General features: G+C 37.7%; 1 protein-coding gene across 1 annotated transcript in view; it reads right to left on the reverse strand.

Moving 5' to 3' along the window:
• LOC133322276 (ADP-ribosylation factor-like protein 8) overlaps positions 1–17,167 on the reverse strand; it is a 167,764-nt gene extending 150,597 nt beyond the window's left edge. Inside the window, exon 1 of the mRNA XM_061531288.1 lies at positions 17,159–17,167. The gene's annotated coding sequence lies outside the window, so the exon portion shown is untranslated. The remainder of the gene's footprint in view (positions 1–17,158) is intronic.
• Positions 17,168–22,324: the final 5,157 nt, after the last annotated feature.

Raw genomic sequence — 22,324 nt, forward strand, 5'->3', positions numbered from 1 at the left:
AGGCTGAATTTTCCGACGGTGGGGCCAAAGATATTTTCCCTTCCGATTTTTGCATTAAAATCTCCTAGCAGAATTTTAATGTCGTGGCCAGGGCAACGGTCATATGCTGTTTCTAGGCGCTCGTAAAATATGTCTTTGGTCTGTTCATCTTTTTCTTCGGTCGGAGCATGGGCGCAAATTAACTGATGTAAAAGAACTTTTTTATACGAATTATAGCAATTTTGAATTGGAGACAAAAGGCCTAACACAAGGCGTGGATTTTTTAAAGAATATTTTTCAAGGCCTAACACAAGGCGTGGATTTTTTAAAGAATATTTTTTCAAGGACTAACATAAGGCGTGGATTTTTTAAATAATATTTTTTCAAGGCCTAACACAAGGCGTGGATTTTTTAAAGAATATTTTTTCAAGGCCTAACACAAGGCGTGGATTTTTTAAAGAATATTTTTTCAAGGCCTAACACAAGGCGTGGATTTTTTAAAGAATATTTTTTCAAGGCCTAACACAAGGCGTGGATTTTTTAAAGAATATTTTTTCAAGGCCTAACACAAGGCGTGGATTTTTTAAAGAATATTTTTTCAAGGCCTAACACAAGGCGTGGATTTTTTAAAGAATATTTTTTCAAGGCCTAACACAAGGCGTGGATTTTTTAAAGAATATTTTTTCAAGGCCTAACACAAGGCGTTAATTTTTTTAAGAATATTTTTTCAAGGCCTAACACAAGGCGTGGATTTTTTAAAGAATATTTTTTTCAAGGCCTAACACAAGGCGTGGATTTTTTAAAGAATATTTTTTCAAGGCCTAACACAAGGCGTGGATTTTTTAAAGAATATTTTTTCAAGGCCTAACACAAGGCGTGGATTTTTTAAAGAATATTTTTTCAAGGCCTAACACAAGGCGTGGATTTTTTAAAGAATATTTTTTCAAGGCCTAACACAAGGCGTGGGATTTTTTTAACACAAGGCGTGGATTTTTTAAAGCCTAACACAAGGCGTGGATTTTTTAAAGAATATTTTTTCAAGGCCTAACACAAGGCGTGGATTTTTTAAAGAATATTTTTTCAAGGCCTAACACAAGGCGTGGATTTTTTAAAGAATATTTTTTCAAGGCCTAACACAAGGCGTGGATTTTTTAAAGAATATTTTTTCAAGGCCTAACACAAGGCGTGGATTTTTTAAAGAATATTTTTTCAAGGCCTAACACAACGTGGATTTTTTAAAGAATACAAGGCCTAACACGTGGATTTTTTAAAGAATATTTTTTCAAGGCCTAACACAAGGCGTGGATTTTTTTAAAGAATATTTTTTCAAGGCCTAACAGAAGGCGTGGAATTTTTTGAAGAATATTTTTCAAGGCCCAACAGAAGGCGTGGATTTTTTTAACAAGGCGTGGATTTTTTAAAGAATATTTTTTCAAGGCGTGGATTTTTTAAAGAATATTTTTTCAAGGCCTGGATTTTTTAAAGAATATTTTTTCAAGGCCTAACACAAGGCGTGGATTTTTTAAAGAATATTTTTTCAAGGCCTAACACAAGGCGTGGATTTTTTAAAGAATATTTTTTCAAGGCCTAACACAAGGCGTGGATTTTTTAAAGAATATTTTTTCAAGGCCTAACACAAGGCGTGGATTTTTTAAAGAATATTTTTTCAAGGCCTAACACAAGGCGTGGATTTTTTAAAGAATATTTTTTCAAGGCCTAACACAAGGCGTGGATTTTTTAAAGAATATTTTTTCAAGGCCTAACACAAGGCGTGGATTTTTTAAAGAATATTTTTTCAAGGCCTAACACAAGGCGTGGATTTTTTAAAGAATATTTTTTCAAGGCCTAACACAAGGCGTGGATTTTTTAAAGAATATTTTTTCAAGGCCTAACACAAGGCGTGGATTTTTTAAAGAATATTTTTTCAAGGCCTAACACAAGGCGTGGATTTTTTAAAGAATATTTTTTCAAGGCCTAACACAAGTGGTCATCTTGTAGCTGAGATGGGAGTGTTCGTCCGTCCGATATCTTTATACGCAATTTGAATTTTCACATCATTGAACACGACAGCGATAATGTTTTTTAATTGGCAATCACAGGCATCGTTTTAACAAACGACGCCAATTTACAATGTCACATGGTCGGAGGTCTGACCATCATCTACTTATGCAGCTGGAGATTATAACCATGAGCATGGTTATCCACTGGGCACGTGCACCATACAAAAAGAAAGAAAACAATGCGTGAATGAATGAAGGCTACGACGATGTTACGAAGTAAGTCAAGCGCCAGTGAATAAGTCAGAGTGAGTGTTCGCCATTCAAAGGAATTTCCCATTAATCAACAGCAAAACAGGAAGGGGATAAAGTAGAAGATGTAAAATGGAAACAAGTAGTCCATTGCGGTAATAACAAAAAAGGAAAAAAACGGCTAAAGCTGAAAAACAAAATGCGTTTTTCTTTATATAAAAGATGATGTAAAAGAAGAAGAAGTAGCATAAATAGCAGCAAACACACACACACACACAGGATAATGTTAATGCTCAATCTGCTGAGTCCTTTAATGTGGCAGTGTGTGAGTGCCTGTGTGTGTGTTTTGTGTGATTTTTCCCATGCAACGTGGAATATTGCTCATCAACATTTCAGGCGATAAAAAGAAACTCGTTACCCCAAAAGCAACAAGGAAACAGACGACGAAGGACAAACAACAGAAGCAGTGGCAGCCAGCCACAGCAGCGGTGGCAGCAACAGAAGAGCCTTAAACTTTATCAGCAACAACTTCATCAGCATTAAAGAATCTCTGCGGCATGTTTTTCCTTCTGCTTTGTTTCGTTGTTGTTGTATATTTTCTTTTTGTTTTCCTTTGCCAGCTAAGAAAAGACCAGCCAAGCAGTGTCAGTCAGCCTTGTTGCTGGTGCTGCTGAGGTTGTTATTTTGTGGATTTGTTCAACACGGCCAGTATAAAAGTGGGGAAAAAAACTTAAACATAAATATACACCGACTCTCACACTAACATTGCTATTAACAAGAAAACGAGATAACAGTAATGTTGAAAAAAAAATTAACAAAATGATGACGATGTTGTTAATATTAAGATTTTACAATGATGTTGCTGATTTAATGGGTGGTCGGTAGTTGAAAGAAGGAGGTGGTAATAGTTTGGGGAGGAAAATTTAAAACAAAATATTCTTTAAACAATCCACGTATGTTGGAGGACGTACAAAAGTGCAACAAGTTAAAAGCCTTGAAAAAAATATTCTTTAAAAATCCACGCCTTTCTAAAACCCTGAAAAAAATTCTTTAAAAAATCCACGCCTTTCTAAAACCCTGAAAAAAATTCTTTGAAATATCCACGCCTTTCTAAAACCCGGAAAAAAATTCTTTAAAAACTCCATGCCTTGTATGGCCCTTGAACAAATATTCTTTAAAAACTCCATGCCTTGTATGGCCCTTGAACAAATATTCTTTAATAAATCCACGCCTTGTTTTACTTACTTAGCTTGCTTGTGACAGAACTTTCGTTCCATAAGCCGAGAATATTTCCAGGCGCGTCGGTCTTTTGCGCAGTTTTTCCAATTTGAAAGACCATTTTCGGCGATGTTGTCTTCCACTTGGTCTTTCTATCTTATTCGTGATCTTCCCCTTCAGCGTGAACCATCAGCTGGTTCGCTTCTATATGCTTTCTGGGCTGGGGCATCTTCATCCATTCTCACAACATGACCTAGCAACGTAGTCGCTGCAGCTCAATGCGTCTAACAATGTCGATGTTCATCTATTCGTGGTAAATTCGACGGCGATATTCACCGTCAACGCAGATCGGCCCATAAATCTTTCGAAGAATTTTTCTCTCTAACACTCCAAGAGCTGCCTCATCTGCTTGCGTAAGTACCCATGCTTCAGATCCATATAACAGCACGGATAGTATCAGCGTCTTGTAGAGTGTGAGTTTGGTCTGGCGGGAGGTGGCCTTGCTTTTGAGTTGTTTGCTCAGACCATAGTAGCACCGATTGCGGTACCAAGGTATATAAAATCTTTGACTACCTCGAAGCTGTAGTTCTCAAATTCCACTGTTGGTCCGAGTCTACTGGACGTCTTGCGCGTTGATACCATCAGCTTGGTTCTCTCGCCGTATACTGCCAGACCCACTTTTTCAGACTCCTTCTCAATTTATTCAAAGGTGGCTGTTACCGCTCTCAGTGTTCGACACATTATGTCGATGTCATCGGCGTAGGCGAGTAACATGTGTTATTTGGTGTACAGAGTGCCATTTCTGTTAACTTTTGCCTGTGGTATGACCTTTTCCAGCAGGATGTTAAAAATATCACATGACAAACTATCACCTTGTATGAATCCTCGTTCCGTATTAAAGGGCTCCGAGAGATCCTTTCCGACTTTAACTGCTTCCTTTTCCGACTTTAACTGTTCGGCTTGTAACCCATCGGCACCTGCTGCTTTATTATTCTTCAGCCGATTCATTGCTATTCTGACTTCATCTTGGCTATTCTGACTTCATCTTGGTATCATCTATTATTGTTCCGGGGTTTCCTCTTCACCGCTACTATTTGATACGAGAACCTTTTCAAAAGGCTCTTTCCAAATCCTCAGCACGCAGTCTGTATCTGTTCCTTCTTCAGCATGCACCAAATCCTTCGGTTTGGTGTTTTACTCATTGGTAAAATTGGGACTTCATTCTGACTCCTGTACATCTCAATTTGCTCACGCTCAGGTTTGTCTTGCTCTTTTTTCTTTTTTCTGAAAACATGTTTCTCCTCCTTTTCTCCTGATAGTTCTTCATCGCATTACGTGTTGCTACTGTCCGCAGGGTTGCCCTATACGCTGCATTTTTCATATCAGTAGCATTTCGACACTCCTGCGTGGTACGATCTTTAGTACACAAGTGTTGCTTTTGCTGCAGTTTGTAGGGAGTGGGCAATTCTCTGCCATTGTGCTTCTATATTTTTATCGGGACAAGGGGTGCTTTCGTCAAGCGGTTGGGTAAGTTGTAGGCTTCTGCTATCTGTTGTGTTTGCAGCTTTTCGACATTGAGTTTCCGTGTTGTGTTAGATCGCACCTTTGCTGCTACATTAAGACGGGTGAGTACCTTGTGACAGCCAATCGATATTCGCTCCTCGGATCGATCGGACGTCTAGAACACTGGATGAATGCCTTCCGTCTATCACAACATGATCGATTTGATTTCTCATTGTTCGATCGGGAGAAATCCAAGTGGCCTTGTGTATGTCGAGATGCTTGAATCTGGTGCTGCTAACTACCATGTTTTTTTTGCTGTCGCGAAGTCAATCAACCTGATGCCGTTGTCTGATGTTTCTTCATGGAGGGTGAATTATCCGACAGGGGGACCAAAGAAATTTTCGGGTTTTTATCATTAAAATCTCCAAGAAGAATGTTAATGTCATGGCCAGGGCAACGGTCATATGCGGTTTCGAGACGCTCGTGAAATATGTCTTTGGTCTGTTCATATTTATCGTCGGTCGGAGCATGGGCGCAAATGAGTCTGATGTAGAAGAACTTCGCTTTTATATGGATTATAGCAATTCCCTCATCTGCTGGAGTGAATCTGGAGACGAGGTCTTTTAATGTCCTGTTAACCATAAATCCGCTTTAATACAGGGCGTAATCATCTGATTTACTTATGCCAGATTCTTTCCATCGCATTTCCTGTAAGGCAATAAAATAGGCTTGGTACTTCTTGAGTACATCCGCCAAAGCGAACCTGCGCCTGTTCTTTAATTAATCCTCGTTCGGCCATTGAAAAAAATCTTCTTTAATAAATCCACTCCTTGTGTTAGGCCTTGAAAAAATATTCTTTAAAAAATCCAGTTTTTTTTGGTCCCCCCTTCTTGAATCCCTGCTATGCTACGAGTAAAGGTAACCATTTAATTTTTTCGTTATTTTCGTTCTCTTTTTTTCCATCCAGCCCGTAACTAATTTTCCAATTATATTTTCTTTAATTTCTTCCATATTATTTCCATTCCCGTTGCCAAAATTCGTTTTGTGATGACAAAAGTTTTTATTTGGTACCGCTGTTGGCTTAATTAAAATTTATTTCTTAAATTTCATGGAAATTAGAACAGCAAAACGAAAGAAAAAAATCCGAGCAGTGAAATATTAACTGTTGACAAATTTGCCGTGTTTGTTTGCTATTCGTCTTCTTCTTCTAAGGCCAATACTTTTTTTCTGGCTCAGGGGGTACCGCATTCAAATGAAATGGCACAGAAACAAAAAGACGTACAGATTTATTAAAGTAAAGCCAATGAACCTGCTGGAATTGCGTTTCCAAATGATAACACAAACATACACACACACACATACATAGATACCCAGGGATAATTGTAACGGTAACATCAACCACAGGCCCTCATTCCTACAACCTCTGTATAAAGAAATAAAAAAAACTGAAAAGAAAAATATCAGAATCCGCTCATCCTTTCACAAACATATTCCCTTCAAACAAAACAACAGCCAGGCAAAGCACACATACCGACAGACGAACGGACAGACAAACATCCTTGATTCTCAGTCAGTGACAACAGAATGGAAACAACTTCACCGACATGGCTTTGCCAGCTACGTATTGCCTTTCGGTTTTCTCCAAAGCGCCTCCTCTTCGGGGATCTGCTCATCGCTCAAACCCCAACACTGCACAATGCCGCGCTTTATGACGGCGTTATTAAAAAAGTGGATTTCAACAAAAAATTAAACCCAAGTAAAAGGGACAGGGAGGGAGGTCTACGAACAAAAAATATATATTAAAAAATCTCCCGAATGTAAACGTTTTCTGTTTTCTTTTTTTTTTTTGTTGGTTAGTCGGATGAGTACTACGTCGAGTACAAAGAATATGTTAAATGTTTTTTAATTAAAATCCAACCCTCGTTTTCTTATATCATATCTCGTTGCATCCTCCTGCCTCTCCCTGGAAAGTGTAACACAGTCGTGGCGCACAGTAATAATGCGTAGTTTGAGGCTATGGAAAAATCTGACATAAAACTTATCAACATTTTGGGTGGAAAATTTTTTAAAATTTTTTTTTCAAGGGCCATACAAGGCGTGGATTTATTAAAGAAGACTTTTTCAAGGGTCATCCATACAAGGCGTGGATTTATTAAAGACTATTTTTTCAAGGGCCATCCATACAAGGCGTGGATTTATTAAAGAATATTTTTTCAAGGGCCATACAAGGCGTGGATTTATTAAAGAATATTTTTTCAAGGGCCATACAAGGCGTGGATTTATTAAAGAATATTTTTTCAAGGGCCATACAAGGCGTGGATTTATTAAAGAATATTTTTTCAAGGGCCATACAAGGCGTGGATTTATTAAAGAATATTTTTTCAAGGGCCATACAAGGCGTGGATTTATTAAAGAAGACTTTTTTCAAGGGCCATCCATACAAGGCGTCCATTATTAAAGAAAAATTAAAAATTAAATCCAAGTAAAAGGGGCAGGGAGGGAGGTCTACGAAATTTATTAAAGAAAACTTTTTTTAAGGGCCATCCATACAAGGCGTGGATTTATTAAAGAAGACTTTTTTCAAGGGCCATCCAATCCATACAAGGCGTGCATTTATTAAAGAAGACTTTTTTCAAGGGCCATCCAATCCATACAAGGCGTGCATTTATTAAAGAAGACTTTTTTCAAGGGCCATCCAATCCATACAAGGCGTGGATTTATTAAAGAAGACTTTTTTCAAGGGCCATTTCAAGTAAACCCAATTTTAAAGAATAATTGGTTTTACTGAATTTTAACTTGATTACGCTTCTTAACTCATCCCGATTTTACTACGGTCTTCCCCTTTTCGAAGCTTGTCATAAATTATGCCGAAAAGAAATATATTTTCAAACTGCCAAAAATTTTAAATCCCAAACAAAAATGGCAAATGTTGCCCATCTAAACAAACAAATGAGCAACGTTATGATCCTAAACACACTGACACACATATTTTTGGAAAGGTCCCACAAGGTGGAATGGGGACAGGTTGGTTCATTTAAATATTTTTTTCTGTGATTTCGTTCAAGCGTTTTGTTGGTTTCCAACCAACCAACAGCGCTACAATTTCCTAGGAAAAAAAAACCAACACAACCCTACAGCTACTGTTGTTGTTATTTTTCCCAAGAACTGCTACTGCTTGAAGGAGGAAGAGAATGGCAAATAAGGAATAAGTCTGCCATTATTTAGTTAAGTAATTAAAATGACATTTGAGTGTTTTCTAAACAGATTAAAGTTTTAATGCGCTGCGAAAATTGTGATATGGTCTGGATGATGATGGTTGGTCTCCAGATGCTGTTGCCGAGCATGGCGAAGTATGGGTGTGTGTTTTGAGACTTGGTTGTTGTGGAAAAAATTTTGAATACGAAATTTTGTTTATTTGCATTTGTATATTTGGCTGCTTCTAATTTAAGTGAAATGAGATTGTGAAATAGCATATTTCGAAACAGGGCACAGTGGATCGTAATATAACATAATTTTACACTTATGTTTGAATAAGTTTTTTTTTTTTTAAAGAAATCGCTGGAAATTATGTCCCTTAAATACTTACCATTAAAATATCCCTTTGAAATGAATGCCTGAAATAGAAAAAAGAACCGATTAGTTTCTGTCGAATGTTGTAAAAATTCGAATAAAAAAATTAAATATTTTATAAAAGACCATGCATGTTGTAGAGCTTGACACAAATATTTTTTAAAAAATCCACAGCTTTTTAAAAAGCTTAAAGCAAATATTAAAAAAAATCCACGCCTTTTGTAGACCCTGAAACAAATATCTTCTGAAAAGCCCTTGAAAAAATTCACGCCTTTTGTAGACCTTGAAACAAATATCTTCTGAAAAGTCCCTGAAAAAATCCACGCCTTTTGTAGACCTTCAAACAAATATCTTCTGAAAAGCCCTTGAAAAAATCCACGCCTTTTGTATCCCTTGAAAAAAAAATATATTTTAAAAATCCACGCCTCTTATACTAAGCCAGCTTGTGACAGAACATTCGTTCCATAAGCCGCGCTTAGGCAAGATTTCCAAGCGCGTCGGTCTTGTGCGCATCTCCACCAATTTGGAAGACCACATTCCAGGATGTTGTTTTCTACTTGGTCTTTCAATCTAATTCGTGGCCTGCCCCTTCTACGGGAACCATCAGTAGGCTCCCTTTAATATGCCATCTGGGCTGGGGCATCTTCATCAATTCTCACAATATGACCTAGCCAACGTAGTCGCTGCAGCTCAATACAACAAGCTCAATCTAACAATGTCGATGTCCAAGAATAACTGGTACAACTCATGGCTCATTCGTCGGCGATATTCACCGTCAACGCAGATCGGCCCATAGATCTTTCGGAGAATTTTTCTCTCAAACACCCCAAGAGCTGCCTCATCTGCTTGTACCCATGCTTCAGATCCATATAGCAGCACGGGAGGTGTCCTTCCTTTTGAGTTGTTTGCTCAGACCATAGTAGCACGGGTGGGCATTACTATCCTTATCCGAATTTCAAAACTGATGTCATTCGTTTTGTTTATGGTGGTTCCAAGGTATATAAAATCTTTGACGACCTCGAAGCTGCAGTTCTCAAGTTCCACAGTTGGTCCGATTCTACTGTACGTCTTGTGCGTTAATACCATCAGCTTGGCCTTCTCGCCAGACCCACTTTGGCAGACTCCTTTTCAATTTGTTCAAAGGTGGCTGTTACCGCTCGCAATGTTCGACCCATTATATCGATGTCATCGGCGTAGTCGAGTAACTGGTGTTGTTTGGTGTACAGAGTGCAATTTCTGTCCACCTTTGCCTCTCGTATGCCCTTTTCCATCAGGATGTTAAAATGGTCACACGACAAACTGTCACTTGTCTAAATCCTCGTTCGGTATTAAAGGGCTTCGAGAGGTCCTTTCCGACTTTAATTGCTGATCTTGTGCCACTTAAAGTTATCCTGCATAGCCGAATTAATTTTGCAGGAATGCCAAACGCAGACATGAACGGATAGGGCTGTCTAATGCGGCTTTATAGTCGACTAATAGGTAGAATGTGTCGATGTGTTTTTCGTGGGTTTTTCCAGGATTTGACGCAGAGTGAAAATCTGGTCAATGGTGGATTTGCCAGGTCTGAAGCCGCATTGGTATGGTCCAATAATGTCACTGACCATTGACTTCTATCGTTCACACAGCACACTGGATAGCACTTTATATGTGATGGGAAGGAGACTTATTCCTTTATAGTTGGCACATATCGTCTTATCTCCTTTTTTGTGCACGGGACACAGGATGCTGAGGTTCCAATCATTGGGCATGCATTCTTCTAGCCAAATTGTACTAATCAGTTGGTGCATGCTCCTTACCAGCATCTGACCATCAGAAGCTCAGCACGCTGTCTGTATCTGTCACCAGGTATCCTTCTTTATCTCTACAGAAGGATGTGCCTGCACCGAAAGCCTTCGTTTTGGCGTTGGTAGAATTTTCGGACTTCATTCTAACTCCTGTACATCTCGATTTGCTCACGCTCACGTTTTTCTTGTTCTGTCTTCTTTTTTCTGAAAATACGTTTATCCTCTCTCCTTTTCTCCTGATATTTCTCCATCGCATTACGTGTTGCTACTGTCCGCAGGGTTGCCTTATACGTTTCATTTTTCATATCAGTAGCATTACGACACTCCTGATCGTACCACAGATTTCTCGATGGTGGTCTTTGGTACCCAAGTGTTTCTTTTGCTGCAGTTTGTAGGGAGTGGGCAATTCTTTGTCATTGTGCTTCTATATTATTATCGGGACAAGGAGTGCTTTCGTCAAGCAGTTGGGTAAGTTGAGCGGAGTAAGGCTTGAATCTGGTGCTGCTAACTACCATGTTTTTTTGCTGCCGCGAAGTCAATCAACCTCATGCCGTTGTCTGATGTTTCTTAATGGAGGCTGAATTTCCCGACGGTGGGGCCAAAAATATTTTCCCTTCCGATTTCTGCATTAAAATCTCCTAAAGACATTTTAATGTCATAGCCAGGGCAACGATCACATATGATGTTTCTAGGCGCTCGTAAAATATGTCTTTGGTCTGCTCATCTTTATCTTCGGTCGGAGCATGGGCGCAAATGAGACTGATGATGATTATAGCAATTCGCTCATCTACTAGAGTGAATCTGGAGACGATGTCTTTTATTCTGCTGTTAACCATAAATCCGCAGCCATGGCAGCTATAATACAGGGCGTAATCATCTGATTTACTTACGCCAGTCCCTTTCCATCACATTTCCTGTATGGCAATAATATCGGCTTTGTACTTCTTGAGTACATCTGCCAAAGCGAACACTGCGCCTGTTCTGTACAACGTGCGCACATTCCAAGTGCAGATCCGCAGATCGTGGTCCTTTATACGTTTGTGGGGGTCGTCAACATTAGGTGGGGTTTGGTTTTCTTTTTCTTTGCGTTTTCGTAGTAGGTTCTGTTTTCAGAGAGTGGGCAACTAACCCGACGCGTCAACCCATTTTTTATAGTTGTTATGGGTGAACTCGCTGCACATACTATTTCTCACTATTTCATCGGGTGATAAAAATAGCTGCACCAGGTGGCACCGCATGGAGGTCAGTGTCCACAATTGAGATGAAAGAGGGACCAAGATAAGCCTGGACTTCGCCATGTTAAAACCAAGCAGCGCCGTTGCTTGGTATCTATCATCGCCACCTTGAAAAATATTCTTTAATAAATCCACGCCTTGTATGGCCCTTGAAAAAATATTCTTTAATAAATCCACGCATTGTATGGCCCTTGAAAAAATATTCTTTAATAAATCCACGCCTTGTATGGCCCTTGAAAAAATATTCTTTAATAAATCCACGCCTTGTATGGCCCTTGAAAAAATATTCTTTAATAAATCCACGCCTTGTATGGCCCTTGAAAAAATATTCTTTAATAAATCCACGCCTTGTATGGCCCTTGAAAAAATATTCTTTAATATAACTCCACAGTTGGCCCTTGAAAAATATTCTTTAATAAATCCACGCCTCAGTTGGCCCTTGAAAAATATTCTTTAATAAATCCACGCCTCAGTTGGCCCTTGAAAAATATTCTTTAATAAATCCACGCCTCAGTTGGCCCTTGAAAAATATTCTTTAATAAATCCACGCCTCAGTTGGCCCTTGAAAAAATATTCTTTAATAAATCCACGCCTCAGTTGGCCCTTGAAAAATATTCTTTAATAAATCCACGCCTCAGTTGGCCCTTGAAAAATATTCTTTAATAAATCCACGCCTCAGTTGGCCCTTGAAAAAATATTCTTTAATAAATCCACGCCTCAGTTGGCCCTTGAAAAATATTCTTTAATAAATCCACGCCTCAGTTGGCCCTTGAAAAATATTCTTTAATAAATCCACGCCTCAGTTGGCCCTTGAAAAAATATTCTTTAATAAATCCACGCCTCAGTTGGCCCTTGAAAAATATTCTTTAATAAATCCACGCCTCAGTTGGCCCTTGAAAAATATTCTTTAATAAATCCACGCCTCAGTTGGCCCTTGAAAAATATTCTTTAATAAATCCACGCCTCAGTTGGCCCTTGAAAAAATATTCTTTAATAAATCCACGCCTCAGTTGGCCCTTGAAAAATATTCTTTAATAAATCCACGCCTCAGTTGGCCCTTGAAAAAAAAATATTCTTTAATAAATCCACGCCTCAGTTGGCCCTTGAAAAATATTCTTTAATAAATCCACGCCTCAGTTGGCCCTTGAAAAAATATTCTTTAATAAATCCACGCCTCAGTTGGCCCTTGAAAAATATTCTTTAATAAATCCACGCCTCAGTTGGCCCTTGAAAAATATTCTTTAATAAATCCACGCCTCAGTTGGCCCTTGAAAAATATTCTTTAATAAATCCACGCCTCAGTTGGCCCTTGAAAAATATTCTTTAATAAATCCACGCCTCAGTTGGCCCTTGAAAAATATTCTGGCCCTTGAAAAATATTCAATAATAAATCCACGCCTCAGTTGGCCCTTGAAAAATATTCTTTAATAAATCCACGCCTCAGTTGGCCCTTGAAAAATATTCTTTAATAAATCCACGCCTCAGTTGGCCCTTGAAAAATATTCTTTAATAAATCCACGCCTCAGTTGGCCCTTGAAAAATATTCTTTAATAAATCCACGCCTCAGTTGGCCCTTGAAAAATATTCTTTAATAAATCCACGCCTCAGTTGGCCCTTGAAAAATATTCTTTAATAAATCCACGCCTCAGTTGGCCCTTGAAAAATATTCTTTAATAAATCCACGCCTCAGTTGGCCCTTGAAAAATATTCTTTAATAAATCCACGCCTCAGTTGGCCCTTGAAAAATATTCTTTAATAAATCCACGCCTCAGTTGGCCCTTGAAAAATATTCTTTAATAAATCCACGCCTCAGTTGGCCCTTGAAAAATATTCTTTAATAAATCCACGCCTCAGTTGGCCCTTGAAAAATATTCTTTAATAAATCCACGCCTCAGTTGGCCCTTGAAAAATATTCTTTAATAAATCCACGCCTCAGTTGGCCCTTGAAAAATATTCTTTAATAAATCCACGCCTCAGTTGGCCCTTGAAAAATATTCTTTAATAAATCCACGCCTCAGTTGGCCCTTGAAAAATATTCTTTAATAAATCCACGCCTCAGTTGGCCCTTGAAAAATATTCTTTAATAAATCCACGCCTCAGTTGGCCCTTGAAAAATATTCTTTAATAAATCCACGCCTCAGTTGGCCCTTGAAAAATATTCTTTAATAAATCCACGCCTCAGTTGGCCCTTGAAAAATATTCTTTAATAAATCCACGCCTCAGTTGGCCCTTGAAAAATATTCTTTAATAAATCCACGCCTCAGTTGGCCCTTGAAAAATATTCTTTAATAAATCCACGCCTCAGTTGGCCCTTGAAAAATATTCTTTAATAAATCCACGCCTCAGTTGGCCCTTGAAAAATATTCTTTAATAAATCCACGCCTCAGTTGGCCCTTGAAAAATATTCTTTAATAAATCCACGCCTCAGTTGGCCCTTGAAAAATATTCTTTAATAAATCCACGCCTCAGTTGGCCCTTGAAAAATATTCTTTAATAAATCCACGCCTCAGTTGGCCCTTGAAAAATATTCTTGAAAAATATTCTTTAATAAATCCACGCCTCAGTTGGCCCTTGAAAAATATTCTTTAATAAATCCACGCCTCAGTTGGCCCTTGAAAAATATTCTTTAATAAATCCACGCCTCAGTTGGCCCTTGAAAAATATTCTTTAATAAATCCACGCCTCAGTTGGCCCTTGAAAAATATTCTTTAATAAATCCACGCCTCAGTTGGCCCTTGAAAAATATTCTTTAATAAATCCACGCCTCAGTTGGCCCTTGAAAAATATTCTTTAATAAATCCACGCCTCAGTTGGCCCTTGAAAAATATTCTTTAATAAATCCACGCCTCAGTTGGCCCTTGAAAAATATTCTTTAATAAATCCACGCCTCAGTTGGCCCTTGAAAAATATTCTTTAATAAATCCACGCCTCAGTTGGCCCTTGAAAAATATTCTTTAATAAATCCACGCCTCAGTTGGCCCTTGAAAAATATTCTTTAATAAATCCACGCCTCAGTTGGCCCTTGAAAATATTCTTTAATAAATCCACGCCTCAGTTGGCCCTTGAAAAATATTCTTTAATAAATCCACGCCTCAGTTGGCCCTTGAAAAATATTCTTTAATAAATCCACGCCTCAGTTGGCCCTTGAAAAATATTCTTTAATAAATCCACGCCTCAGTTGGCCCTTGAAAAATATTCTTTAATAAATCCACGCCTCAGTTGGCCCTTGAAAAATATTCTTTAATAAATCCACGCCTCAGTTGGCCCTTGAAAAATATTCTTTAATAAATCCACGCCTCAGTTGGCCCTTGAAAAATATTCTTTAATAAATCCACGCCTCAGTTGGCCCTTGAAAAATATTCTTTAATAAATCCACGCCTCAGTTGGCCCTTGAAAAATATTCTTTAATAAATCCACGCCTCAGTTGGCCCTTGAAAAATATTCTTTAATAAATCCACGCCTCAGTTGGCCCTTGAAAAATATTCTTTAATAAATCCACGCCTCAGTTGGCCCTTGAAAAATATTCTTTAATAAATCCACGCCTCAGTTGGCCCTTGAAAAATATTCTTTAATAAATCCACGCCTCAGTTGGCCCTTGAAAAATATTCTTTAATAAATCCACGCCTCAGTTGGCCCTTGAAAAATATTCTTTAATAAATCCACGCCTCAGTTGGCCCTTGAAAAATATTCTTTAATAAATCCACGCCTCAGTTGGCCCTTGAAAAATATTCTTTAATAAATCCACGCCTCAGTTGGCCCTTGAAAAATATTCTTTAATAAATCCACGCCTCAGTTGGCCCTTGAAAAATATTCTTTAATAAATCCACGCCTCAGTTGGCCCTTGAAAAATATTCTTTAATAAATCCACGCCTCAGTTGGCCCTTGAAAAATATTCTTTAATAAATCCACGCCTCAGTTGGCCCTTGAAAAATATTCTTTAATAAATCCACGCCTCAGTTGGCCCTTGAAAAATATTCTTTAATAAATCCACGCCTCAGTTGGCCCTTGAAAAATATTCTTTAATAAATCCACGCCTCAGTTGGCCCTTGAAAAATATTCTTTAATAAATCCACGCCTCAGTTGGCCCTTGAAAAATATTCTTTAATAAATCCACGCCTCAGTTGGCCCTTGAAAAATATTCTTTAATAAATCCACGCCTCAGTTGGCCCTTGAAAAATATTCTTTAATAAATCCACGCCTCAGTTGGCCCTTGAAAAATATTCTTTAATAAATCCACGCCTCAGTTGGCCCTTGAAAAATATTCTTTAATAAATCCACGCCTCAGTTGGCCCTTGAAAAATATTCTTTAATAAATCCACGCCTCAGTTGGCCCTTGAAAAATATTCTTTAATAAATCCACGCCTCAGTTGGCCCTTGAAAAATATTCTTTAATAAATCCACGCCTCAGTTGGCCCTTGAAAAATATTCTTTAATAAATCCACGCCTCAGTTGGCCCTTGAAAAATATTCTTTAATAAATCCACGCCTCAGTTGGCCCTTGAAAAATATTCTTTAATAAATCCACGCCTCAGTTGGCCCTTGAAAAATATTCTTTAATAAATCCACGCCTCAGTTGGCCCTTGAAAAATATTCTTTAATAAATCCACGCCTCAGTTGGCCCTTGAAAAATATTCTTTAATAAATCCACGCCTCAGTTGGCCCTTGAAAAATATTCTTTAATAAATCCACGCCTCAGTTGGCCCTTGAAAAATATTCTTTAATAAATCCACGCCTCAGTTGGCCCTTGAAAAATATTCTTTAATAAATCCACGCCTCAGTTGGCCCTTGAAAAATATTCTTTAATAAATCCACGCCTCAGTTGGCCCTTGAAAAATATTCTTTAATAAATCCACGCCTCAGTTGGCCCTTGAAAAATATTCTTTAATAAATCCACGCCTCAGTTGGCCCTTGAAAAATATTCTTTAATAAATCCACGCCTCAGTTGGCCCTTGAAAAATATTCTTTAATAAATCCACGCCTCAGTTGGCCCTTGAAAATATTCTTTAATAAATCCACGCCTCAGTTGGCCCTTGAAAAATGTCTCAGTTGGCCCTTGAAAAAATATTCTTTAATAAATCCACGCCTAGTATGGCCCTTGAAAAAATATTCTTTAATAAATCCACGCCTAGTATAGCCCTTGGGAAAAATATTCTTTAAAAAATCCACGCCTAGTATAGCCCTTAGGGATAATATTCTTTAAAAATCCACGCCTTGTAGTAGGCCTTGGAAAAAATTATTTTAAAATCCACGTCTATTGTAGGAAACAAGTCTGCTTTATAAAATTAGGCCTCTTATAACCCTTAAAAATATTCTTTAAAAAATCTACCTTTTGTAGCCCTTGAAAAACAATTTTTTCAACATCCACACTTAATTGGTGCCCACCACGCTTTCGTTGGGTCACACCACCCACCTTCAAGATTTTTCCCTTGATATGCAAATGGCCGCCAATCTCTTCTCCAATAAAAATTGATTAATTAAATGCCAAAAAGAGTTGAATGAAATCAATGCCATTTCATCTTTAAGGGACTGGTCCAATTTTGAAAATAATGTCATTTTGGCGCCCAAGAGAATACTGCTAACCCACCGCAACGGAAACCTCTAAATACCGCACCCACACACACACATACAACGAAATCCTCTCGTACACAAAAATCGACAAGACAGACCACCACGACAGCTACCACAAAATGAAAAGAGGAGGAAAAAACTGAACGACGCGTATCTTCATTCATGGTCAAATGATGTCCTCATTATGGTTCCAATTAAGGCGCACAAAATGAAATGAAAAGATGATTTACTGGCCTCTGGACTAGTAGTAACTCAAACACACACAAACGCACACACACTCTTCCATGGAACCAAACCAAACATTTTCATCGCGCATATTGCTGCGCGCCTTTTTTGTGTTATTATTGTTTGTCATCGATTTCGAGGTCATTTTAAAAATACTGTCATCAGATTTGTGTCCTTCGGAGGTGGGTAAAGCGGGGATGGTGGGGTATCGTGATGTTATTACTGCCGTTGCATATTTCACACTCCGGAATATGACCATAAACCAAACAGTCATTCGCATAGCAATAGATAAGGTTACACCACCACTACCATTACAATCACACCCATCATCACCGCCATCATCATCATCAGCATTTCAGTGTTAGGAGGAGGTTATCAATACCGCGCGATAGATAGATTGATAGAAATATTTGTAGGAACGTAACATATATCCCTAAGTGTGTGTATGTGTGATTGTTCCAGTGTCATTGGTAGAGGTTGTGTGCGTTAGTATTCCCATTATTTAACGGTTGGTGGCATCAATGAACGGCCAACTGCCTCACTCACGAATACCTTGAACACTCCCATAACACTTTGCACGAAATCCAATATTGCCATTCAACGACGTCATCACCAGCGTGACTTTACCACTAACATTTGCTTGCTCACCATGCTGTGATAGTGTTTCTGCTGCTGCGGTCGGTCGCTCATCACACGCCTGGGTGTCCTCAGTTTTCAAATATCATTCATGTAGAAATTTTTCGTAATAGAAAATTTGAAAATCTCATACGCCACACACATACTGTGTATGTTACTGTGAATGAGTTTACCCGTGGTTATATAGCTGGTGTGAGTGTGTTTGTGTGTTGCATGCCAACCACACACAATAAAAATAGTGTTACACCATTTGTTTTTGGTATTACTGGGATTTTATTTAGCATAAAATTGAAAATATTATTTTCAAAATGTGATCAATGAAATTGGAAGTCTTTAATAAGACGGGGTGACCTTGTCACTATATTTTGGGAGGGAAGATTTTTCGGTCTGCCAACCGGCAGGTTAGCAGTCTTAACATCTACCAGGAGCTAAAGATCGACCATAAAACTGTGTTAGACAATTTACACAAAGCTGGATTCAAAAAGAAGCTCGATGTTTGAGTGCCACAGCAATTAACAAACAAAATGGGATGGATCGAATCTCCATCAGCGAAGCCTTGGCGAATCAAAAACAAGCGGTGAAGTACCTCAAACGGTGGCCAAACCAGGACTAACGGCCAGGAAAGTTCTGTTATGATTTTGGTGGGTCTGGAAGGGGAATATTTATTATGAGTTGCTTCCATATGGCCAAACGCGAAATTCTGATCTATACTATCAACAACTGGACCGTTTGAGAGAGGCATTATGAAGCTACCTTTAAAATGGTAACAATTCGGCTACGACCTTAAAATACGGAAATTAGGATGATCTTATGTTTAAATATATGAAAACAATGTTTTTCACCCACCACGAACCTAGATTGTTAAACTACAGCCAGTGGAGTTTAAAAATACACCTAAATATTTTAAATGGGCGCGCATCCTCTTTACCATAAGATAATAACTCACAATGCCTTAAATCACTGTGTACCTTTATATGGAACATATACCATAAAAAATTGCTACCAGGAGGTTTTTAGTCCTCTAAGAAAACGAAATAATAAATTAAAAACTCAGATTAGAAAATTTGGCTAATCCTTAAACATAACGTCATTAGGAGTATACCAAATATGGCCAAACTTTCATTCCCTGGTTTTCCTTTTCATTGCAAAACTTCGATCATTAAGCTCGAAAAACTGACTTAAAGTTAATGTATTTTATTTTCAAGGTATGGTGGAAAAAGTAATCGATCGATTCAACGGTTTCTGGTTATATCGAACCAATTGTATATTGACAATTTTTGTAAGGAGTTATTTGATACATTAGAACCCGAAATGTTATACTATGATCAAATTAGTTGGAACAATTCTGAAATGATCTTTAAAATACCTAAAAAATATGAGGATGTATTTTAGATTCTAAGATCGCGAACTATCAAGGCTCTCTCTGGTCTCCACCTACAGGCATTTAACATATCAAACAAGGAACAAGGATTGGGTGAAAGAGGAAAAACGCGATGAAAACATGCGAATATCAATTTCTTGTATATGGGGCTCTATCTACAATCTTATGACTGAAATTTTTGTAAAATATTTGCGGTCAAAAAATTAGATTAGAAAGAGGATATGTTTTATAACAAGGTTTCAAACATGTTGTTATCTAGTGACAACAAACATGGTTCATCCATTGCATGTGCGGTTACTGGCTGTAGTTGTTGTTAAATACCTTTTGTAGTTAAATACCTGTCTTTTAATTGGATAAGTCTGCAAAGAAAAAATTAACAACAACAACTACATAACAGAATTCAAAATGTTTTTGACCATTGTTTCAAATGTGTGACGGCGTAATCTGATATGGGGTTATAATTTATCTTGTTTTCTTCATATCCAGATCCTTCCTACACCCCCACAATTTTGAAATTTCAGGATTCCAACTCTATTTGTTCACTCACAATTCAAATTGTATTACATTTAGTACATAGTAGTACCAATTTTCAAAACTTCCTACATACTCCAATCCTACACCTCCACAGTGATCCTAAATCCAAGTTTGAGGATACCAACTCTATCGGTTCACTCTCACAGTTCTAAATTGTACCAAATTTAGTACATAGTAGTACCAATTTCCAAACCTTCCTACATACCCCAATCCTACACCTCCACAGTGATCCTAAATCCAAGTTTGGGGATACCAACTCTATCGGTTCACTCTCAATTCTAATTGTACCAAATTTAGTACATAGTAGTACCAATTTCCAAAACTTTCTACATACCTCAACCCTACACCCCCACAGTGATCCTATGGGTTTCAGGATTCCAACTCTATCGGTTCCCCTACAATTCAAATTGTACCAAATTTAGTATGCAGTAGTACGAATCAATCTTACACCTCAGCAGTGATTCTGACTACAAATTTTATGATTTTAGCTCTATTGGTTCACCTAAAATTAAAATTGTACCAAATTTAGTACCATTTAGTACCTATAAGTTATAATTTCTTAAATTGAATCCTGACCCAATCCTACACCCCTACATTAATCCTGACTCTAAATTTTATTGTTCCCGATCTATCGGTTCACCCAAATCCAAATTGTAGCAATTATAGTACGATTTAGTACTTTTCGTACACATAAGTAACAAATTTTCCAAAACTACGTTCATATACCATCCTACACTCCGACGGTGATTTTAATTTCAAATTCCAGGATTCCCGCTCGACTTGTATCCCCAAATTAAATTTGTACTAAATATAGTACCATATTGTAATATTTTTCAAGGTCCACTACAGGCGTGGATTTTTAAAGAATATTTTTCAAGGTCCACTACAGGCGTGGATTTTTAAAGAATATTTTTCAAGGTCACTAGAGGCGTGGATTTTTAAAGAATATTTTTCAAGGTCCACTACAGGCGTGGATTTTTAAAGAATATTTTTCAAGGTCCACTACAGGCGTGGATTTTTAAAGAATATTTTTCAAGGTCCACTACAGGCGTGGATTTTTAAAGAATATTTTTCAAGGTCCACTACAGGCGTGGATTTTTAAAGAATATTTTTCAAGGTCCACTACAGGCGTGGATTTTTAAAGAATATTTTTCAAGGTCCACTACAGGCGTGGATTTTTAAATCCCTAAGCTCATTTGTGTAATACCACAAATTATGAATTTGGTGGATATTTATGAGCAGCATTTCAAGGTTCATTCTTAAATTCTGCGATCTCAACAGAAAGGTGTTTAATCGACTTGGAAGTTTCATCTAATCTAAAATACACACGTTTATGGGGTCTCCGAAGAATGTATTGCAAACGGGATTAAATAATACCTCACTTTTATGTATGTACGTATATATGTGTGAGGTATAGTAAAATGTATTGTAGTGACATTTCCTAACCATCAAAAAAAAAAAAAAAAAAAAATAACTCCAAATAAAGTACTACAACTGTAAAATGTACAAATATCTCACTTTTCAAGTGATATACCAACACACACTTGATGTTCGGACATCAAGTACCCATCCCGACACATTTAATGCATTGTACAAATATTATTTTCAAATAAATTCAAAACCATAACATGATCCATTACATATAAAAATCAACTGGAAATGTTACCGACATACACACACACACACATACATAAAATTAATATTGTTGTAGTTGGTTGAGGTCATTTGGTGGTTTTTACCATTCATTCATAGAATGTTTCATAACGTAGACATATCATAGAAACCAATCTATGTAAACAGAACCACACAGGCACACACGCATTTATACTCAACCATCCGACCACTTATGTCCATCAGAGTGTCGTTAGCCAAGTTGTGTTCATAAAAGACTGACCATCTTTGTCATAGCATCGACCAGTAAAGCACAACAACGAGATCAACAATGGCGAAGACGTACAATCCGAACTTATTTAAACTGGTCGTTTACATTGTTCTCATCCTAACATTGAATGACTTTGGAATAATAACAAAAATGGCAACAAGAGGAACAAAGTGAATAGAAAAAATAACAGCAACAACAACGAGTCGAGTAGAAACCAGACGAAAAAGGATTTCCTTGTTTAAGACCGCAAAGTTAAGCCAACTTGCAAAAGCCACATATCATCCGCAGGCATAGCCCCAAACCGAAGCCATTATAAAATATATGGTACAAGCTAACGTAAACACACACACACACATACATACAAGCAGATATGAATACATGTACTTTTACACCTAATCGTTCATATGATATTCACTGGGTTAAGGGTGTTGGTGTAGAGGAAGTAAAGGATGTAAACTGGAAAGAGGGAGAGTGAGAGAGAGGTAGTATGTTAACGGGCCAGTAAGAGTGAATGAGATTCTTAACTACTTAAATACACGTGTTAAACATATGAATGTTTGT

This window comes from Musca vetustissima, unplaced genomic scaffold (genome assembly GCF_032173495.1).
Source record: "Musca vetustissima isolate MV318-11 ecotype Yass unplaced genomic scaffold, APGP_CSIRO_Mvet_v1 utg24602, whole genome shotgun sequence".
NCBI lineage: Eukaryota > Metazoa > Arthropoda > Insecta > Diptera > Muscidae > Musca > Musca vetustissima.